Source organism: Ovis canadensis, chromosome 1, assembly GCF_042477335.2.
Source record: "Ovis canadensis isolate MfBH-ARS-UI-01 breed Bighorn chromosome 1, ARS-UI_OviCan_v2, whole genome shotgun sequence".
In the NCBI taxonomy this organism is placed as follows: domain Eukaryota; kingdom Metazoa; phylum Chordata; class Mammalia; order Artiodactyla; family Bovidae; genus Ovis; species Ovis canadensis.
The window spans coordinates 183,017,964-183,042,539 of NC_091245.1; the positions used below are offsets into that span (position 1 = coordinate 183,017,964).

General features: G+C 36.1%; 1 protein-coding gene across 38 annotated transcripts in view; it reads right to left on the reverse strand.

The window, feature by feature from the left end:
• The window catches only part of ZBTB20 (zinc finger and BTB domain containing 20), an 838,712-nt gene that overhangs the window by 737,047 nt on the left and 77,089 nt on the right, over positions 1 to 24,576 (reverse strand). For 16 of the 38 annotated variants that reach the window (XM_069553607.1, XM_069553824.1, XM_069553772.1 and 13 more), the window contains exon 2: positions 19,039 to 19,167. The exons of 17 other annotated variants lie outside the window; for them this stretch is intronic. The gene's annotated coding sequence lies outside the window, so the exon portion shown is untranslated. Of the gene's footprint in view, positions 1 to 5,166; positions 5,258 to 19,038; positions 19,168 to 24,576 lie in introns of all 38 variants that reach the window. 5 more of the 38 variants (XM_069553917.1, XM_069553712.1, XM_069553944.1 and 2 more) reach the window with 2 other exon arrangements.

A 24,576-nucleotide genomic window follows, 5' to 3' on the forward strand; every position in this document is an offset into this window, starting at 1 on the left:
AGAATGCCAGAGTGGGTTGCCATATTTTGCTCCAGGGGATCTTCCCAAACCAGGGATCGAACCTGCATCTCTTGTGTCTCCTAAATTGGCAGGTGGATTCTTTACCACTAGCACCAGTGGGAAGCATTTTCTAGCTTACCAAAACAAATTCTTTTTTCACAAGTACACACACTCTTACCTGCAAACCAGCCATATTGAAGTGTCTACACACTCATGAACCTCTCACAGACTCTTTTCTTTTTTTTAAACCTCCAGGATTTTAGACAAGCTATTTTCAGTTTCTATAATATCCTTAAAACTTCTATCTTTGAGTAACTTTTTTGATGTCATATTAGCCATCCTGTTCTACAGGAAGTCTTCCCTGGCTTGGGTTAGGTGCCCTCCTATCTACCTCCATACCTCTCTGAGGTAGCATGTTTCCATAGTAACTATAGTATAGTAATGAAAACGTCCAAAGACCTGCCAGTCTCTAAACCACACGCTCTTTGAGGACAGAGTATTTGGTGATTGCTATTTTATCTCTAGCACCTAGACAAATCGGAGATATTGACAAAACAGTATATTTCAGAATATAAGGTAAGCTGTTTCCTCAATATTACTTTTCAGAAGAAAGGCTCCGTTTATGGAAAACACTCCCAATTACTTATTTTAAACAACACAGTACTATTTTTAAAAGATGTATTATCTAAAAATAACTGTATTCATTATTGGTTTTGAATGGTCTTATAGGTCATTCTGATAAAACAGCTTAAAATAAAGGCAAAATTTTAATACATGGTTACTGTTTATTCTTGGCAATATACTAAAAACTGCAAGTATAAGGTGCCAATGTAAGTAAGGCTTTCAAAGATCACTTAGAAAAGCAGAAACAGTATATGGTTACATTATAGAGGTGATAAATAAATGCTTAAGGGACAAATGTTAAGAACAATCTCATTCTTCTACAAATGGTATTTGTATCTTATAATGGACTTACAGGTGATAGTATATAATACTTATTAGACTGGATTTAAAACATGCTGTAACTAAAATAATGGGCTTCCCTGGTAGCTCAGTGGTAAAGAATCCACATGACAATTCAGGAAGCACAGGTTCAATCCCTGGGTCAGGAAAATTCCCTGCAGAAGGCAATGGTAACCCACTCCAGTAACAGATAAAATGGAATGCTACAGAAGAGTTTGAAAAAGACACTAAGTTTTAAAAATGTATGTTAAAAAGTTGAATAATACTGGCTCATAAAATTAGGGTAATACAGTAATTTAAATATTATGTGGCATTTTAATTATACTTATGTTACTAAACTCTCCTGAAAAGTTTTTTTCCATGATAAAGTAGGGACTCTAGTGACTTACAATTATCTTCTTTAGGGGCATGTACAGAACTTGATAAACATATGATTAAATAAGTGATCAAATGAAGTCAACTCTCTTTCATTTTCTTTTAAAAAACAAAACAAAAAGAAAAAAAAAGAAACCAAACCATTACATTATTAAACACTTTCATGTAAAAACAACTTATAATACATTTTACAAATTAAAATTACTTGGTAATATGTATATTCACAGATTGATCCTCTGCATCTCACATTGGTTTTTGACTTTTATTTCATGTATAATACATGCAATAAAGAGTAAAGCACATTCAATTTCACAAATATGTGGGTTAATTGGCATAAAATCTTAAAGAACTTTTCTACAAAATTTTTTATGTATAAATGCCATTTATGATTAAATGTATGATCAATAGGTCAACTGACATGGACATATGACTAGAACACCACTATGCAGTTTCATCTACAGACAGGAGTAAAAATAAAAGGATGGTAACAAAACGAAAGCTATGATAAAACTCAATTAGAACAACAGAAAGCTAAGAAAGGCAAAAATTATAGAATACTGATTTTTAAATGTTGCTCTATCATTTTCAAGCACTTTTTTTCTATTTTAGATATAAACTTTTATCTTAATACTCAAAAATTCCAAATTATTGGTATATAAATTATAACTGACTTAATTGAAATTTCATAATGCTAAAGCTTTAAGCTTAAAAATACCTCAGTCAAATTTTTGGCTGGGCATAGCCATTCAATAATGCATTCAGATCTTTAGATACTAATTCAATAAGTATTGAGATTCTATTTTGAGTATATGTTAGTTTTTAGAATGACAATGAGAAGAATAAAACAGACATAATCCCCTGCTTTTATATAACCAACATCTACTGGAAGCCAGACACTAATTTATAACCATACAAGTGATTACATACCTATTAGTAGAGAGATTTTGGAGGAAAAAAAAATGGAATCTATGATAGTATTTGAGAAAAGGATCAGACATACGCTTAAGAACATTCCTTTGCAGAACTGATGTTAAAGCTGAACGTGATGGATGGGTACGAGTTTAGTGGGTGACAAATCAAAGCTGGTAGGGGCTAGGATTAAAGTTTAGAGGTTTATTCTTAAATGAATATATGGGCTAGTAAGAGCTGTTAGTTCATTGTTGGAAGAGAAATTAATGTTGCTAAAGCAATATCTGAAAGATAGTTTGTTCTGCTAAGTAAGCTAAAAACTACTCTAGTTATGTTGGTCATAATTTCAATGTGCTTCATAAACTCCTTTTTTACATAGGTCAAATTTAAGCAAGTTCTTTTCCAATTATTTTAAATTTGAAATTAGTGATATCTTAGTGTATAACGTTTATTCAGAATTTAATAAACTAAAGCTTTCTAAAGATAGAAGTGCCTGGACCACCGTACTATTTTGTGTACTAAAGAAATATGGAGTCGAAAAGATGAGACTAAAATTATGTTGTACTATTAAATGGGAATTCATCATCTTTCTTTTTTGAAATATTTAACTAGAAGATAAATTTTCCACTTGGAAGAGGCTTGTCAAGCTTTCACTCCTACCACTGACTATCCTATACAAATAAAGAAACAAATGAACAAAAAGACCCACTCAGTTCAATTTTAAAATTCATAAATTTAAATATTTGTTTTATTATAATTTTTGAAGTATATTTAATTTTTTATTATAAAACCACAAGTCCGTATGGAGGAAATTTAGAAAATGTAAAGAAATGAAATTTTTCAGAATCACATCACTGCAAAACAAGCACTGTAAACATTGTAGAGTTTGAACTTTTAGTTACTACTAATACAATTTCATTAATTGGGTTTTAAATTAAATATTAAAATATTTATAATTAGTCTCTCTGTGGCATCCCTGGTGGCTCAGACAGTAAAGAATCTGCCTGTAATCCAGGAGACCTGTGCTTGATCCCTGAGTTGGAAAGACCCCCTGGAGAAGGGAATGGCCACTGGAGAATCCCATGGACAGAGGAGCCTGGTGGACTACAGTCCATGGGGTCGCAAAGAGTTGGACACCACTGAGCAACTAAGTAAGTAAAATCTACAATAAGGACCAAAATGAATGCTACAAATCTGTGCCTATAATTCTCTCATTCGGAAAGCCACTTTGGCTCTCTTTCTGAAAACAGCTATTTTTCGCTAAATAAATATGGGTGCATGTGTGCATGCGTGCTAAGTCACTTCAGTCGTGTTGGACTCTGTCACCCTAAAGACAGTAGCCCGTCAGGTCCCCTAGTCCATGGGATTCTATAGGCAGGAATATGTGTGTGTTAGTCGCTCAGTTCTGTCTGACTCTTTGCGACCCAATGGACTGTAGCCCGCCAGGCTCCTCTGTCCACAGGATTTTCCAGGCAAGAATACTGACTGGAATGGGTTGACATGCCCTCCTCCAGGGGATCTTCCTGACCCAGGGGTCTCTCATTCGGAAAGCCACTTTGCCTCTCTTTTTGAGAACAGCTATTTTTCAACTAAATATTATAGATACAGATAAAGAATTATCAAGCAAAGCCTATGTTGTTTTAATGTGTACTCCAAACAAAAGAAACTTAAATCTAAATCATTTGTTCTATCCCTTTGAAAGATGTAGCATTTTGAAGACTATATACCTTCTTTCCATAAATCCAACAGAGATTTTTATTTCTTCATTTTTAGAACTATTTTTTGTTTTGTTTTTCTTTCAGTTGAACAACTAAGGATGTAGTGGGATTGATTTCAAAAGCTACATAGTATGTTTTTAAATGTCATCAAATATTATGAATATTCAAATCACTCAGAATGTAAGATGCTCACACGATATAGTACAGGGCTCAAAGCCTACCACGCCCTCCTGTCTCACTCTGAGAATGATGAACTCACTAATGAGCAAAAGCTCATTTCAGCAAAATACATATTAGATATTCTTTTTTCTTTCAAGGAATGTTAAATCTGTGTAAGTTAAATATGCTTATATTAACATATTTATTCATGAGATTTCACTGCACTTCTTCCTAACTTTCTTACAGTATATATTCATTATATAATTCAGGAATTTCCATATTGAAAATGGAGAATTATATTTGCTCTTTACTTAAATTATCCCAATATCCTCTGAACCAATTCATTACACTTAAATTATGAATCAAACTTCTAAGAGATGCAGTATGATAACACCCACAAAAATAACTACAAAAAAGATGAAAACAGACTACAAAAGTGTATTATTATCGGATACACTGCATAGGTTTTATTTGGTTTAGCTTGTGGTCAATTTGACACTGTATTCCAAAAAAACCCACTATCTTTACCCTAAATTACTAATGATTGTAATTTCAATTAAATCAGGCTTTCATTTCAAGTCTGGAAGTTTCTCACCAATTCCAATATTGAAGACGGATAATTTAGGTTCGGAAAGATTATGTGAATTGCCCAAGATTTCTGTAGTTATTTGACAGCAGCATTAGAACCCAACTCAACACTACATCATGTTCTAGTTTTATTCTTTCTAGATTTAGGTTACATAGTTCAAGTGAAAACCATGAAAATAACTTCAAGTCATCCATTATCACGCGAGCAACAGTTACTTGGATAACACAAAATTGGTTGATTTGATATTCTGATCCATATAAAACCTAAAACAAAGAATCAGAAAAGGCTCCTATGTTGGTCCATAGAGGAATTATTAATATCACTACAAGTAACACAGTCTTGTTGAATTTTTTTAGCACTTTACCCTTTTTATGATCAATAATTTTATAATATTTTATAGGCCCTGGAAAAATATACAAACTGATCATAAGAACTATTAATTACAAGACTTACTCCGGTTCTCCTACTAGTTCATGCTGAAGGTCTTCAACCTCAAGTCTGAGTTGTTGTAGAAGTCACAATTTTTACAGATAATGATATTTTCCTGAAAACACATAAATATTCCAGAGGCTCCCTGAAATCAGAAACATGTACAAAACACAGGTCCCAGCTTTTTAAATTTCCCTTTCCTATTACTAAAATATAAAGCCACAAAACAATTTTAACTGTCACAAACTTTTGCTACCTCCTTGCATTCTCTCTTTCTCGGGTCACTTACCTTGGGAGAAGCCAACTGATCCGTCACAAGGACACTCAAGCACGCCCTATGGAAAGACCCCTGTAATGAAGAACTGAGACTTCCAATCAACAGTCAACAAGAAAGAGACTTCTTGCCAACAGCCACCATGGAAGCAGATGCATTCCAGTTCTCATAAGACTGATACCCAAGCTAACATATTGATTAAAACCTCATAAGAAATTCTGAATTAGAACCAGTCAGCTAAGTAGATCCCAAAGTTCTGACCCACAGAAACAATAAGACAAAAAAGGTTTGTTGTTTTAAGCCACCAAGCCTGGTGTGATTTGTTATATAACTATAGATAGCTAACACCTACTATAAGAAACTAGGTAAGTTAGCTCTCTGAATCTGCTTCTTTCACTGTTATGAGAAAATAGATGTACTAATAGCTAACCTATGTTATTGTTGTTGCTTAGTCACTAAGTTGTGTCTGATTCTTTTTGACTCAATGGATTGTAGTCTACTAGGCTCCTCTGTCCATGGGATTTCACATGTAACAATACTGGAGTGGGTTGCCATTTCCTTCTCCAAGGGATCTCCCCAACCCAGGGATTGAACCCAGACCTATAGCACTATTGTAATGATAAAGAAGTTAAAACAGCTTGCATAGCAGATAGTAAAAGCTCCATAAGTATTATCATTATTTTCTATTAATATTGTTATAAAATATTATCATTAGTAGTCATAGAAGGTTACCACATTTCATAATATTTTGCTTCCTCATGTTTACTTCATTGGCTAATTGGATTAAATTTATACACTAAACTACTGAGAATCAAAACTAATAATAGAAAATGAAATAATAAAAATATTAGAAGAAAATACTAAAATTATTTGCCTAGATAGCATATTCAAAAGCAGAGACATTACTTTGCCAACAAAGGTCAGTCTAGTCAAGGCTATGGTTTTTCCAGTGATCATGTATGGATGTGAGAGCTGGACTGTAAAGAAAGCTGAGCACCGAAGAATTGATGCTTTTGTACTGTGGTTGTCAGAGAAGACTCTTGAGAGTCCCTTGGATGGCAAGGAGATCCAACCAGTCCATCCTAAAGGAGATCAGTCCTGGGTGTTCATTGGAAGGACTGATATTAAAGCTGAAACTCCAATACTTTGGCCACCTCATGCGAAGAGTTGACTCACTGGAAAAGACTCTGATGCTGGGAGGGATTGGGCAACAGGAGGAGAAGGGGACGACAGAGGATGAGATGGCTGGATGGCATCACCGACGCGATGGACATGAGTCTGAGTAAGCTCCGGGAGTTAGTGATAGACAGGGAGGCCTGGCGTGCTGCAATTCATGGGGTCACAAAGAGCTGGACATGACTGAGTGACTGAAATGAACTGAGGGAGTAAATTTTTCCATAGCATATTGCCAAGGCAAGAAACTTTAAGTCAAATACTGAGAAGCAGGACTACATAAAAATTAAGACTACCTGCAGAGCAAATGAGGACTTCTCTGGTGGCTCAGTAGTAAAGAATCCACCTGTGATGCAGAAGACACAGGAGACCAAGGTTCACTCCCTGGGTGGGGGGGGGGGGGTGGAAAGATCCCCTGGAAAGGGCACGACAACCCACTTCAGTATCCTAGCCTGGAAAATTCCATGGACAGAGGAGCCTGGCAGACTACAGTCCATAGGGCTGCAAAGAGTCAGGCACAGCTGAGCGAATGAATACACACATGGCTATAAGGACAGTATCAGGGGAATCTTCAGTTTATATCCAAAATCAAATCGTACAGCTATCTAGATTTCCATAGCCACATCTTTTCAATTTATAGCATATTGTTTACAACACTGATTACTAATTTTCCTTACAGCATTTCTGGGCTTAATATGAGAAGAGAGGGAGAAAACACATAGCAAAAGGAACACTTTTTCCTCTTCTACTTAATCGTACAATTTGGAATGGAAGTATCTGCATGATGATAAAGTTGTATCTAATTTGTGCCCCAAAGTGTTTTATTCTGTTGGAATTTTAACTGGATTTGCATTGATTCTACAGATTGCATTGGTAAGAACCAATATTGTTAACAACACTGAATTTTTGAATCCATGAACATGGTTTATCTCTCTTTTATTTAGTTCATCTTTAACTTCTTTCAGTAGCATTTTGTGAATTTTCAATGTACAAGTCATATATGCGTCTATATGTATACATCCTTTCTATCTATCTACCTATTTAGGAGTTCATTTTATACCTAAATATATCCGATTTTATGCTATTATCAATGGTATTTCATATTTTCTCCTTTAAACCTTAATGTTAATCATTTTTAAAATGGGAGTAATAATGTACAATCTACCTCAAAAGGATTGTGAGGAGAATATATAGAACAGAGTAATAGTCAATAAATGTGAGCTAATGTTATTACTCGTAAAGCTTTTCCCTATTTCTGTATATACACATACTATTCATGATTCAAAATCCAGTTAAAATGCACCTCGATAAGAAGTCTTTCCTCTACATCCAAGCTAACAGTGTGCTTTCTTAAATAAGTCATTAATAAATATTTCCCAAAAACAAAGAAACATAATCAAGCATTACTAAGAAAAGGTTTTCACAAGTTCATGAATATACTTAAACCTACTGCCATCATTGCGTTAAATCCCTTGCTTACACAAAGATACATATGCTTGCAACATTTTCTTATCTAACAATCTAGTTTCTTTTATCAAAAAGAAAAATGAGGTTAGTATGACATGACTTGCTCTCGGCAAAATAATGATATGGGCGTTAATAATCATCTTGGTTTGTACATGATCACAAATAATCTATTCATGTTTAGAATAGATTTCAGAAGTTTGCTGGAGATAAAATTAACTCTGTAGATTACAGAATTCATCTTTATTTTATTTTTAAGACTTTATACATTTGCTTATATCCAGTATTTTATACTTTCCAACTCTCTAAATGTGATCATATCTAGAAGTTATGAATTTTCACTGGAAAAAAAACACTGGTTTTCCATTAGAAAAAAACTGGTTAAGGTGTCACAGGTTCAGATTCCAGGTGCTTTGATGGACCACTATGTAGTTGAAAAATAGTATTTAGTTTCAGTTAACACATCTATGCTGCTGCTGCTGCTAAGTCACTTCAGTAGTATCGGACTCCGTGTGACCCCATAGAAGCAGCCCACCAGCTTCCTCCGTCCCTGGGATTCTCCAGGCAAGAATACTGGAGTGGGTTGCCATTTCCTTCTCCCAATGCATGCATGCATGCTAAGTCACTTCAGTCGTGCCCGACTCTGTGCAACCCTATGGACAGCAGCCACCAGCTTCCTCTGTCCACAGAATTCTCTAGGCAAGAATACTGGGGTGGGTTGCCATTTCCTTCTCCATAACATATCTATACACGGAGATAATAGCATCTTCTTGGGTATGCTGCTGCTGCCGCTGCTGCTGCCAAGTCACTTCAGCCGTGTCCGACTCTGTGCAACCCCATAGACGGCAGCCCACCAGGCTCCCCCGTCCCTGGGATTCTCAAGGCAAGAACACTGGAGTGGATTGCCATTTCCTTCTCCAGTGCATGGAAGTGAAAAGTGAAAGGGAAGTCACTCAGTCACGTCTGACCCTCAGTGACCCCACAGACTGCAGCCTTCCAGGCTCTTCTGTCCATGGGATTTTCCAGGCAAGAGTACTGGAGTGGGGTGCCATTGCCTTCTTGGATATAGTGAATATTAAATGAGAGTAAGTATTCAAAATTCTTTAGTTTTTCTTTTTCCCTCACCTATGAAATGGGAATATTCATCCCTCCTTACTACTCAAGATCACCATCAGGGCCCAGTGAAATATATACATTGACAGTGCTTCGCAAAACACACATTATATAAATGGACAGGATTTTTTTTCCAAAAATATAATTATCATTCCAGAAAAAATGCCATACTCTGAGAATTTGACTTTAAATTTACCTAAGTGGCCTCTTACTAACCAGCTCAATCATTGATTTCCATTGCCTTCTTTCAATCTGAATGCCATTCCTCTCAGCAGAGAAAAATACAAGCAAAATAAATGTTTGTTGTCTCTTCCTACTTTGTATCACCTCCTAACATTTATATCATATTCTTCCAAGTAATGGCTTTATCTTTTTGGTAGGTATGACTTTTCATACCCCTTCTCAAAGTTTATTTTTCTAAGAGACTAAATTAGGGACTTTCTTGCAGTCCAGTGGTTTAGACCTTGCCTTCCAATGCAGGGGATTCAGGTTCAATATCTGGTCAAGTAGCTAAAATCCCACATGCCTCAAGGCCAAAAAACTAAAAACACCAAAGAGAAGCAATATTGTAACAGATTTCAATAAAGACTTTAAAAAAGTGGTCCACATTAAAAAAAAATCTTTAAAAAATTTTAGAGAGATTAAATTAGAATTACGGAAAAGAAAGTTGAAAATTTTTGAAGTTAATTGTCACAGATAACAAATAATTTCACTGAGGTATTCTAAAATATCAATAACTATTATAAACAATAAGTGTCAATTACATTATGGTGAAAATATTTTAATGTAGCTATATTGAGCATAAACTGGATTGTCTTTCAGGCCATAGACATTAGTCTTTTCTACCAATGACCACACAAAAACTAAATAATATGCACTCTGCCACAAAAAGACAATATAAAAATATATATTCCCATCTCTATTAATCGACCAGAAAATATTTTGTCACCCTGAACCTAGACTGACCATAGTACAGAATCTGTCATTAAGTGTTCAGTTCACACACATACACTCCAAACTGGTCCAACAAGTTCTATTATGCCAGTTACCAGCATTGCCAGCCCCTTTGCCCTTCACTGCCTGGAGAACGTCCATCAGAAACAGGGAAGCAGAGCAAACTGCCACAATGCACCATTGATGCTTGAGCAAGGCTGCCCAAGCAGCTGCAACAACAGGGCAACTCTTCAAAGTGTCAGCATTGAAACTTAGAATTCTCCTTCCCATACAACTATCAATGAAAACCTTTATAAGCTACAATCAATTACAAAATAAATCTCTGAGACAAATCATGTTCTTTTTCATTTCCCCTCTCCTCTTTCTCCTTTCAACACTAAATGTCCTTGGTTTAAAAAAAAAAAAAATCAAGGACCTCCTTTCCTCCTTGATCTCTGTCTGCCTCTCTTATGTTCTAAAAATTTTCTCAAGGAGGTTTAAGGATTTGTGCTAAACACTTTTGTTTACAAGACATGTCCTGGGTTTTTTGTTTGTTTGTTTGTTGTTGGGTTTTGTAGTTGGAGTTTCTCATTTAAAAACTTCAAAAGGCACTTGAAATTTTGAGCACACTCATTCCGGAATTTTTGGCAAAGCATGTTTTTGATTATTGAAAGATAATCTAAATTCTGAAGTGCAAGCACTGAATCACATAACCTCCATATTTTTGTAAACCACAACAAAAGTGGTTTTACATTAACTATAGATGAATAAGTAATGAGTCAGTGAACAGTTAAAAGCATTCCATGAGAATGCATGAACTAGCCATGTGAACTTCTTGAGAGAAGAATCCTAAGTGTTTAGACATTACTTAGAATGAGGGAAAGCTACTCTTTAATAAATGCGGTATGTTTAATCTGTCTTATGTGACTAAACCTACCATATCAAATGAAAATATATTTTGTTTTTTTCTATATCTCCTTAGCCACAAGTAGTTAATGACTTATTTTTATATGAAACACATACTTGAAACCTGATAATTGTAAACAACCACTTTTAGATTTAACTCCATATCTTTTACCAGGTAAACAACATGAGTTCCTTATAGAAAAAAGAGGGAACTCCTCTAAATAATATTTATTCTCAAGAGACAGAATGTCAACTTCAGGATTGCCAAGCTGTAAACCATTTATTTCTTCTAGATAACTAAAACATGCACACTTCATTGAGTCTTCTGTCTGAAAAATCAAAATCAAAAATATTTACATTCATAATTTGCTATAATTTTAAAATTATAGCAATAATTTCTCATCATTTTCAAAGTAATGCATCTACATAATTTACTAAATAGTAACACAATGTTTCTTAAAACACACAAAAAACAGCAGCCCATATCTCAACCTTTGAGACCTCTGTCAAAATTCTTTCTAGTGTTTACCTGTTTATCTCTAAATAATAAGCTTATATTGTTATTTTTTATTTGTAAACTGTAAAGACATTATTAATTTCTTACCACGGAAGATAAAGCCTTAGCTCTCTTACACCACCCACTTTCCTTTCATTTCCCAGTATTTAGCCAACTGGTACATTTTTAATACATTTCCTTCCCTGAGTAAAAAGTTTTCTTTCCTGCAATTCATATTGCCCATTTTTTCCCCAATCCCAAGTTTTGCAAGAGAAATATAAAATCTCTCTGAATATATCTCACTCTTCAACGTGAAGCATTCTGCTAATTCCAAATCTTCCTTCTGAACACATCCCTTTCTAGAGTTTTCTACGTTCCTGGCTCAATTAAGGACAGATGATTCTTAAGAACAATGCACAGTTGTTATCCAGGAACTTCTCTTCACCTTTCTCATCTCATTCTCTTCACTTATTTCCTGAATCCTCTCCTTCTTCTCTCTCCCCAGTTTTTCTTCATTTGGATACAGCATAGCCACCAAAAGATGCCTGAGCAAGTAACCTTGGAAGGTAAATTTTGAAGATCATGCACCTAAAAATGTCTTTCTTTCTACCTTCACACCTGATTAACAGTTTGACTAAGTACAGAATTCCAAATTTAAAGTAATTCGGCCTCAGAACTTTAAAGCCACATCTTCTAGCTTTGAATGGTAACATTAAGAAATTAGATACCATCCTGATTCTTGAACCAGTGTGTCCATAGGGTTTATATTTTCTCTCTAAAAGTGTCTATCATCATCTATAAACCACTGGTAGTTTGAGATTTTCCACTTATATATCTTGGCATAGATCTACTTCACATTTTTTCCAGTTTTATGAAGAAATAATTGACATGTCACAGTATAAGTTTAAGGCATACAGAGTGGTGGTTTGATTTACATATACTGTGAAATGATTATGGCAATAGGCTTACCTAACATTCATCATCTCACATATGATAAAATGATAAAAAGAAAAAAAATATTTTCTCCTTTACACTTTTTATGGGCACCCAGTAAATCCTTTCAAAGTAGAAATGCTTGTTGTTCAGTTTGAAAAAAAAAATTCTGATATAATCTCATGCTAATCTCTTCCCTATCACTTTCTCTGCTTTCCCCCATCTTCTAAAACTGTTATTAATCAGAGTTTTGTTTGTGAGACATTCTGATTTTATCTACCCTCCTGTTATCCATTTGACTTTCTGCTCTGAAAATTTCAATCCTGTAAAAGTTATTACAGCTGAGTGCTTATTCTCTGATTATTCATTTCTTATACTATTCTGTCATGTTTCATAGAAGTACTATCTTCTATCTATCTGAGTATATTAATTATATTTTTACTTCAGCCATTGTCTTCCAGAGGAAGTACTGCCTCCAATTCTTAAGCCAGTTCTGGAGCATGAACTGGCTTGCATTTTCCTTGGCACAATACTCTCCAGGCACTTGTATTTAGCTTTCTCCATTCTACTAATTCCTTCATCTACCTTCAGTTCAGTTCAGTTCAGTTCAGTCGCTCAGTCGTGTCCGACTCTTTGCGACCCTATGAATTGCAGCACACCAGGCCTCCCTGTCCATCACCAACTTCCAAAGCTTACTCATGTCCATCGAGTTGGTGATGCCATCCAGCCATCTCGTCCCCTTCTTCTCCTGCCCCTAATCCCTCCCAGCATCAGAGTCTTTTCCAATGAGTCAACTCTTCACATGAAGTGGCCTAAGTACTGGAGTTTCAGCTCTAGCATCATTCCTTCCAAAGAAATCCCAGGACTGACCTCGTTTAGAATGGACTGGTTGGATCTCCTTGTAGTCCAAGGGACTCTCAAGAGTCTTCTCCAACACCACAGTTCAAAAGCATCAATTCTTTGGCGCTCAGCTTTCTTCACAGTCCAACTCTCATATCCATACATGACTACTGGAAAAACCATAGCCTTGACTAGACGGACCTTTGTTGGCAAAGTAATGTCTCTGCTTTTGAATATGCTATCTAGGTTGGTCATAACTTTCCTTCCAAGGAGTAAGTGTCTTTTAATTTCATGGCTGCAGTCAAAATCTGCAGTAATTTTGGAGCCCCAAAACATAACTGTTTCCACTGTTTGCCCATCTATTTGCCATAAAGTGATGGGACCAGATGCCATGATCTTCGTTTTCTGAATGTTGAGCTTTAAGCCAACTTTTTCACTTTCCTCTTTCACTTTCATCAAGAGGCTTTTTAGTTCCTCTTCACTTTCTGCCATAAGGGTTGTGTCATCTGCATATCTGAGGTTATTGATATTTCTCCCGGCAATCTTGATTCCAGCTTGTGCTTCATCCAGCCCAGCATCTCTCATGATGTACTCTGCATATAAGTTAAATAAGCAGGGTGACAATATACAGGCTTGACCTACTCCTTTTCCTATTTAGAACCAGTCTGTTGTTCTCTGTCCATACCAAGACATAAAAAAATAAAATCTTGCCATTTGTGACAACATAGATAAATCTAAAAGGTATTACGCTAAGTGAAATAAATCTGAAAATGACAAATATTGTATGATTTCACTCATATGTGGAATTTGAAAGAAAAAATAAACAAATGAACAAACATAACAGAACAGAAACAGAGTCACAAATACAGAGAGCGCTAAACAGGTTGTTGCCAGGGAGGGAGGAATGGAGGAAAGATATTAAAAGGTGCAGACTTTCAGTTACAAAATAAATGAGCCACGGGAAAGAAATATACAGCATGAGGAATATAGTAAATAATAATGTAATAGTTTACAGTAGTGACAGATGGTAGCTAGACTAATCATAGTGATCATTTTGTAATGTATAGAAATATCAAATCACTATGTTGTGTAGTAGCAATGTTGTAGGTTGATTATACTTCCAAAAAAAAAAAGATAAAAATTAAGACAAATAATCTCATAGAAAAAGAAATCAGATCTGTAATCACTAGAAGCAGGGGGTGGAAGGGAAGGGAATTGGAAGAAGGTGATCAAAAGATAAAATATAAATAAGTACTAGGGATATAATATACAACACGATCAAGATAAATAATACTGCTTTATGTTATATATGAAACTAAGAGTAAATCCTGAGGTCTCATCGCATGGAAAAAATTTTTTTCTTTTTCTTTTATTTTACATTGATATGAGATGATGAATATTTACCAAAGTTACTATATCAATCATTTCATGGTGTATGTAAATCAAATCATCATGCTACACACCTTAAATGTATACAATGCTGTATGTCAATTATATCTCAATAAAACTGAAAAAAAATAAAATAAATATAATTTTTTAAGAAATCAAGGAGCAGGCCCAAGGGATATGAGTCAAAACAGAGCACTGTGAACATATTCAAACTGAGACTATCTTTTCTATTTCTGTAAAGGTCCTTAGCAAAAGATTCTAAATATCAGGTTGAATAACAGGAATTTCCTCTGAAAAAAAGAAATTATCTTGAATCCCATCAGCTTAAAAATATCTTATATAACAAAAAGGTATAATGTGTAGATTCTCACTAGGGAGAAGTCTGAATACCAAGCATATCATATTTCAGAATAAAGATGGGTATTTTCTGGGATGCTATCTAGTTTTTATAAATTCCACTGCTGTCCTCACCTAAAATAACTATGGAAATGGTGTAGCTAAAGAAAAAAAAAGGGATGAAATTTAAATCAACAACTAAGAAATAAAAGTATAGGCTAATAATGTTAACAAATGCTGACATATGGAAGAGCAAAGAAAAATATGTGAAGACACACTCCTGGGCAAAAGGCTGAGAACAGTCGAAATTGATAGGATATATGATGATTGAAGGGCTTCCCAGGTGGCTCAGTGGGTAAAGAACCCGCCTGCACTGCAGGAGTTGCAGGAGACACGGGTTCAATCCCTGGGTTGGGAAGATCTCCTGGAGGAGGACATGGCAACCCACTCCAGTATTCTTGCCTGGAGAATCACAGGGACAGAGGAGCCTGGCAAGCTGCAGACCATGGGGTCGCAAAGAGCCGAACATGACTGAAGCGACTGAGCATACCCACACACACAATGATTGAAACAAGAGCACAGGAAAGACAGAGTAGAGGAGAGATTTTAATATAACTAGGGTAGAAAAATGCAAAATGTTCCTTGGAAGGAAAGCTATGACAAACCTAGACAGTACATTAAAAAGCAGAGACATCACTTAGCTGACAAAGGTCTGTATAGTCAAAGCTATGGTCTTACCAGGAGTCATCAATGGATGTGAGAATTGGCCCATAAAGAAGGCTGAGCACCAAAGAATTGATGCTTTTGAACTGCGGTGTTGGAGAAGACTCTTGAGAGTTCCTTGGACAGCACAGAGATCAAACCAGTCAATTCTAAAGGAAATCAACCCTGAATATTCATTGGAAGGACTGATGCTGAAGCTCCAATACTGTGGTCACCTGATATAAAGAGCCAACTCATTGGAAAAGACCCCAATGCTGGCAAAGATTGAAGGCAAAAAAAGAAGGGGACAACAGAGGATGAGATGGTTCGGGGCAACACCGACTCAACAGACATGAATTTGAGCAAACTCTGGGAGACAGCAGAAGACAGAGGAGCCTGCCATGCTGCAATACTTGGAGCTGCAAAGAGTCAGACACAGCTAAATAACTGAACATCAACAACAAGGAAAATGTATGTTGTATAAACTGAAGTAATCCCAATGATATAAAGAGTCATGAAGCAGAAAGACAAGATTTCTTCTATTCAAAGGTTTTATGACCAGTAAGGATGGACTACAATATGAAAATGAAATAGACCTAATTCCACAATAGGCATAGAAAGTGACCAACAGTGATACCTCTATTGTTTAAGGACACAAAGTGGTACTTAATAAACTTCAGATTATACCATTTAAAAATTGTTTCTCAACTTTGGAAAATGTCTTACATTCCCCTTGGCTACCTATTTGCTTTAGCTTTTAAAATTATGGAAGTGTCATGCAAGCCATCTATAGAAGGTAAATAACAACACTTCTATGAATAGTAGTAATTAAAAAGAACCCATTGACAGCACATTCATTCCAATGCCACCAGCACTGAGTCAACCATTATATTGTGTGTATGCTAAATCACTTCAGTCATATCCACCTCTTTGCAACCCTATGGTCTGTAGCCTGCCAGGCTGCTCTGTCCATGGGATTCTCTAGGTAGGACTACTGGAGTGGGCTGACATGCCCTCCTCCAGGCGATCTTCCTAACCCAGGGAAAGGACCCACATCTCCTGCAGCTTCTGCACTGCTGGAGGATTCTTTACCACTGAGCCACTAACATCCAAACCCTGGAGGACACTATCAGCATTGCTGGTAACATCTCTGCTCCTAGAGTTTGGGTCTTTTTTCTATGAAGAGCACATTCTTACACAGGACAACAGGATGTGAAATGATATGAAAATGTGTGTGTCAGCACTTAGAAGATTCTCCTCCTAAAAGCAGTTTCTAAATGTGGAATCCTTAATAAAGACCTGTAACCTGCTGGTGAGCAGAAGCATTTAGGAATTGAAGTCATACAGTACAATGCTTATCCTTATTCCCATTTAGCTACCAGGGTTTTTTTGCTCAAGATTTCTTTTTTCTTTTCCTTGTTCTCTATTTACAATTGTGAGAGAACTCTGTAGAGAAACATCTTGACTAGATCCAGGAGATGGGGAAGGACAAGGAAGCCTGGCATGCTGCAGTCCACAGGGTTGCAAAGAGTCGGATATGATTTTGCCACTGAACAACAACAAATGCGGAAAAGCATCTTGACTGGATCTAGGCTCAGTGTGGGTAGATGCCATGTAAGCACCACACACACCTCCACCAATACACCTGAAACTCTCCATGTTTCAATCCTTCTGACAGTCTTCAGCTGAGACTGCATCTAACCCACTCACTTACGTTTCACCTACAATTTCAGGTCTCAGCAGTTCCTGGGAATAAATGAGTTATAGTTATACTTCCTCTCCTCATAAATCTGAAAGAAAGAGTAGGGTGGGGTGGGCTTAGGAAATGGACAGTTTCACTGCCAACCCAAACATAATATTCCAATAGCTGGCTGTTGTGATCTAGAAGATTATTTTTTTTAATATCGGTATATGTAAGCCCCTCAGCAAATAAACTCAGAGGATGAGAAGGAGGAGGTGGGGAGAGGAAATGATACTGATGATAACAATGATGGTTAATGTTTTCAGTACCTGTGCCAGGCATTGTTCTAGGTGCTCTGCACTCTGCATGTATCATCTCATTTAATCCTCACACATTCAAAAAACTTCCATGTCAGGTAAAATCATTTTTATCTTCATTTTTTAAACAGGACAAGAAAAACAGGGGGAAAGTTGTTTTTAAGATATTTCATTCCTTTAAAGTTAAAACGTAAAATTTACACTGATTGACCAATCTTTTATGTAAGATCAAAGGCTGTCATCGACTCTTCATCTCCTAAGTCATATTATTCTCCTTACTCAGACTGTTCCACAATGTAGCATTTATGTAATGTCAGTGAGAGTTTAAAGATTTTGGTTTATTTAATGGCAGTGAGTGCTTAAAGAGACTTGCAAAGCAAGTTGAATGCAGGACCCTTCCAAATTTTTACATTCATCCGCTATCCTTGCCTTAGGAGATCTTTCACTGTTGTCTACCCACACTAATTTGTTGTAGTGATTCACCTTTAAAAAGTCTTTCCAAACCAGGCAACTGAAATTTCATAATACCAATAAACATTTATACTTTTTTTACTCATATTTCACCAGTTTGCATAATTAAATTACAATTGCACATTCAATTGGCACAAACAAATTTAAAAACAAACACAAACGACTCTAAGTAAGCATAACAGCAAGTAAACAGGGAGACAGAAATACACCGTATTTCAGAGTTTCCTATCAGCCTAAAGTAGGGATTGGCCAGGAGGGCTTCTACTAGATTCATACCTTCCCTAATCACAAAGAATACTATTTAATAAGTATATTAGGTTTCTGGCAGAATGGATTTACAATGGAAAAATATAATCACATTTTATAGGGGGTTTATAATAATACCAAAATTCTATACTAGGAAGTTAATACATTCCTTCTTATGTTTCTTAAACAGAAATACTGGGAGACTACTTCACTGATAAAAACTAAAGTCATAAAATTCTATCCTAAGCTCAATAAAGTATAACAAAACCTGTTCCCTACGTGTGGGAGTATGTACATATAAACTCATACACATAAAAACATATAATTAATAAATGAAGAAACTCAGACTTTAAGAATGTCCCTACTAGAGGAAACCATCACTTTATGTGGTAAAAGCTCTAAATTTAAAGTTCAGGTTCAACCTGTTATTCCTTATTTGATGTGGAATAATTCACTTCTCCTCTCTGAATTATACTTTCCTTATTTAAAAAAGGAGACAACAATACTTGCTCTCTCCATCTCAAGAACTATGGTTAGAATTACATAAAATAAAATATATGAAAACACTTTACAAACTATCAGTCATCATACATATATAATATACTATTACTAGAAATCCTACCTTGTACTTTGAACATAGAGTCAGGGAGGTCATTTCACAAATGATGGGGCTGAGAGCCCAAAGCCCAAATTACCTTCCTCCTTAAAGTGGCATGGATGACAGAGCACAAGTGGAGAATACTCGATTAACCTGGAAAGGATATCACCAGTCATGAGAGAGGGAATCAGTTGGAGATTCAAGAAAGCCAAAATGCCCAGAATGAACTGATGTTGCAGTGCAGACTGTGAACAGAGATAAAATGTTAAAGGCTGAGCAGTTTCATATAATAAGTTCTGGCAGTAATTTTAGTGAAAATATGAGGAGAGATAGAAAGATCAAACCCCCAAAAAGTTCAGCTATACAAAACACACATTATTATTTCATCTTATAGAACAAAATGTTGAAGCCTTTTCAAACTAAAGAAAATTGCAAATTTGAGATAATTCTCTTATTTATGTGATTCCTTTCTACAGGCTGGAGAAATTAACCATAGGTTAGGAAGTTGAGAAAACAATAGGATGCATGTCAGTAAAGTTCAAGTACTTTAATTGGATTGATTTGGGTACAGTTTGTCTTCCTTTTTCTCTGGCCATTAATCCAGCAGGGGAAAGTGATCTAACACAACACCATGGCACGAAGGGACAGACCCTGAGAGCCTGTCTCTATGATGACTGTTCTTGCGCATCCAGGCCGCCTATTGAAACTAACAATGCCTGCCTCTGCTGCCGAAGAGGATCATCCAAACTCCGAAAATGAAACACATCACACAAAGGGATGAAAGAATTCTTATTCCACAGGGTTTAGCTTGCAGCTGGTCATGCATGCCAGAGGGATGTGCCATGAGGATGAGAAAGAAGCTTCTAAAGAGAATAGCTGGGGCAGTCAGTCAGACATTTTGAAATACTTAGGGAATTATTCTTTTGAAACTAAGGCAAATAACTAGACTTCTTTACAGCGGAACTTAGAAGAGACTGGGTTTTTTAATCACTAAAATTCACCCAGGTGTGAATATTCTTGCCATTAAAAGAAACCAATAAATTCTAATTGATTATATGTTCTTGTGGTTCCCCATTTATAGTGAGAGATCATTTTATATAATTGATTTTTTTTTCTTCAGGGCTGGTACTCAAAATCACTTGGGCATTTAAAACTGTATCTAGGGATAAGTGTTGTGTTTTTCAGAAACTGATGCAAGTAACTAAATAATATGCTTATTATACACAATAAAACACTGATTAGGACCATAGACTCTGAGACTAGATCAGAGTTGAAACTGATTTGACTTTCAATGCATAGTGTTGGGTCCAAGGTGCTCTAATGGCCTGGAATAGTTTCATGGAGTAAGTCTGCCCCACAAAAGATGTACCAAACACAGTTAAGAGTTATAAAAAAAAAAAAAAAAACCTTCCCTGCAGTCACCATTGCTCCTGGCTCCTCAACTGGCCTCAGCAAGGCATAATGCAGTTTTGAGTTGCCCTGGACATCACTGTACAAAGTAGTGCCGAAAGCAGCACCTAGAATTTTGTAGAGACACGCCACAGTGAGGCATCAGCATTCATGGATACACTAACTCCGACCAGTCAGAAACACAAACACTTGCCCGCGTTCCTTAGCTCTTTTCGACTCCTATTCCAAAACAGATCATCTTCCTCTATCTACTGGATGAAAGGTGAAAACTCCTTTCACTGCACATAACAGAATACACATTAGATTTAACAATCTCTTTTTACCTATTATACCACTGATTCCAAATAACTTGCTATAACTAGATATGTAGCTTTATGGAAGTTGTTTAATCTAATTTTGCCTTAGATTCTTCATTGATAATATGTAAATAATATCTGCCTTATGAAACTATTGTGAAGAGGGAGATAATATTTACCTCATAGTTCAGTTATCAGCACAAAGAGTGACTCAATAAATGGTAGTCACCGTGTGTGTCTTTCTCTATAACAGGAGTAACACATAGTTTACAGCAGAAACTAAAATGAGAAATGGAATGCAAAATTAAAAATATTCCCCTACCTTGTCAGGATGCTATTGTTGATTCAAGCATTGCATCATTCTTTTCAGGTTAGATCACACTTTATAAGAAGCATTACTTACTTACAGGATTGAATGAATAGAAGTCTCTGGGAGAAAAATTTTCTTTCCACATTTTCAATCCATTAGTTCTAATTAATGTCCTTCAGACTACTGTAAACAAGTTCTTGTTATAAGTGTTTTAACTTTTCAAATAGCTATGATTATATTTAATACCTAAATATTTGGCATTGGAGGGTTTCCATAATTGTTCTAATGTTTCTTGTTCCCCCCATTTCTACCAGTTTCCAACACTCTCAGTAGCTCTTCTAACTTCTCTCAAAAAGAGAAGACAGTTTGGCTGAAAATTGATACTACAAAAGAAACTTTGAAATATTTTTGAGAAAAATTAATTCTTACCCTCAGTTCTTCTACAGGTACTATCCCACACAACTGCACAAAATGAATTTCTGAGTCCAACACCAACATACTCTAAAGACTAAAAGAAGCAATCTTTCAGAAAAACCTAAAACCTAACAAGGAAAGAGAAATATATACACACATAGATATAGTTTCCAAAGAAAAGAGATTATAATGAGGGAAAATATATGTAAAGAGAGACAATGATATTTGGAGTACAATGGAATATTACTACATAAAAAAATAAGACCCCCAATTGATTTCCTTTAAGAATTATAAAAATTTCAAATTCAAGCTTTATTCTAGTAAAAATAATTTAAATCCCCACCATTAATTACTTCTTTGCATTGTGAATTTTTGCTCTCAAATCTTTATACTAAAATCCTTAATTTAGGTATCAAAGAAGACAGAAGAACATAATATTTCATCCTAAAGGATTTGATCAACCATTTTGAAAACCTAAGTCATCACTTTCTCACCACTCCTTTTAGCAGCACCCATTCAAACAATCACCAGATCCTGTCAATGTTCTTTCTACTCCCACTGTACTATCTAGAATCCTAAGTAATGTAAGTATTTTCATCCTCTAATCTCTGTCATCCATCTTTATGCTTCCAGAATTACCTTCCGTAAAAATAAAGGCTCAAGGAATTTCCCTTACCTCCTTAAAAACCTTGGGTGGTTTACCTAATAAAGTCCAAACTCTAGCATAACATTCAGTCTTTCACAGTATAGCATTAAACTACAACTCATGGTAATTATACTGAATGTAAAAGATATTCAGTAACAGCTTGCTATGTTCCAGACTCCATAGCAGGGGGTTGGTAGTAGGAGTAAACGTGAACCAGACACAGTCCCCATTTTCAAAGAAGCCAGTGCAATGAAAAGTCAGATAAGTGACCTAAACATTGTAATGCAATGAAGTGAGCACAACAAAGGTGACTAACACTAGGGTGCTAACAAAATTAGATAACGCCCAAACTCAACGAGGAGAAAAGGGAAAGTCATATCTTGGTCCTCTGCTTCTGAAAATGATGGAAGCAACACAGGAGTTAACCTCTTGCATTAAACAACTAAAAACTGGACAAAATACTTTATAGACATTGGACAACAGGCAGCACATGACAAGGGCAGCCCCATAATCACTATAACTTACTGTCTAGACAGAGTTACCAGATCACATCTCAGAGGGGAAGAAATCAAATAGACCCTGTGTTGCCCAGGGCTACACTGCTAATAAGGAGTAAATCTGGGCTTCAGATAGCAGTCTTTCTGATTCCAAAGTCCAAGAAGTTTTTACTTTTACTTCTCTACCACCTTTAAATCATTGCTTAGACTGTCCACCTAGGCTAGAAATCAGCTCACTCCTACCCCTCCACTTTCTCTCGCCCTACAGAAATTATGTTTCAAGGTTTTAGTTTAAACATCACTTCATCCAAGAGAACTCCCCTAATTCCACTGCCCCCAGCCATAGAAAGAAAAAAATCAGTATTACCATCCTCTATAATACTGTATTTTTTTGTTCATTAATACTTCATTTTTATTGTTTTCCAGCATTAATTTTATTCTGCTTTCTCTAATAATTAATTTAAACCAATGTTTATCAGGGCTTCCCTGATAGCTCAGTTGATAAAGAATCTGCCTACAATGCAGAAGACCCGGGTTTGATTCTTGGGTTGGGAAGATCCACTGGAGAAGGGATAGGCTACCGATTCCAGTATTCCTGGGCTCCCTTGTGGCTCAGCAGGTAAAGAAGTGTTTATTGAGAGCTTAATATATTATTGGTCTATACAATGTACATGAACCCCATCACTTAATCCTTGGGACAATCCTATATAGTAGGTTCTATTTTCAGTTTCATTTTGTAGATAAGGAAACTGAAACACAGATAGGCTAAATAACTCACTTAAAGTTACACACTATTTCAAATCCTGGAAGATGATGCTGTGAAACTGCTGCACTCAATATCCCATCAAATTTGGAAAACTCAGCAGTGGCCACAGGACTGGAAAAGATCAGTTTTCACTCCAATCCCAAAGAAAGGCAATGCCAAAGAATGCTCAAAATACCACACAATTGCACTCATCTCACTCTAGGAAAATAACGCTCAAAATTCTCCAAGCCAGGCTTCAACAATATGTGAAATGTGAACTTCCAGATATTCAACCTGGATTTAGAAAAGGCAGAGGAACTACAGATCAAACTGCCAACATCTGCTGGATCATCAAAAAAGCAACAGAGTTCCAGAAAAACATCTGCTTTATTGACTATGACAAAGCCTTTGACTCGGTGGACCACAACAACTCTGGAAAATTCTTCAGAAGATGGGAATATCAGACCACCTTACCTGCCTCTTGAGAAATCTGTATTCAGGTCAGGAAACAACAGTTAGAGCTGGACGTGGAACAACACACTAGTTCCAAATAGGAAAAGGAGTACATCAAAGCTGTATTTTGTCACCCTGCTTATTTAACTTATATGCAGAGTACATCATGAGAAATGCTGGGCTGGAGGAAGCACAAGCTGAAATCAAGATTGCCAGGAGAAACATCAAAAACCTCAGATATGCAGATAACATCACCCTTATGGCAGAAAGTGAAAAAGAACTAAAGAGCCTCTTGAGGAAAGTGAAAGAGGAGAGTGAAAATTTGGCTTAAAGCTCAATATTCAGAAAACTAAGATCTTAACATCTGGTCTCATCACTTCATGGCAAATAGATGGGGAAACAGTGGAAACAGTGACAGACTTTATTTTGGGGGGCTCCAAAATCACTGCAGATGGTGACTGCAGCCATGAAATTAAAAGACGCTCGCTCCTCAGAAGAAAAGCTATTACCAACCTAGACAGCATATTAAAAAGCAGAGACATTACTTTACCAACAAAGGTCCATCTAGTCAAAGCTATGGTTTTTCCAGTAGTCATGTATGGATGTGAGTTGGACTATAAAGAAAGGTGAGTCTGAAGAACTGATGCTTTTAAACTGTGGTGTTGGAGAAGACTCTTGAGAGTCCCTTGGTCTGCAAGGAGATCCAACCAGTCCATCCTAAAGGAAATCAGTCCTGAATGTTCATTGGAAGGACTAATGCTGAATCTGGAACTCCAATACTTTGGCCACCT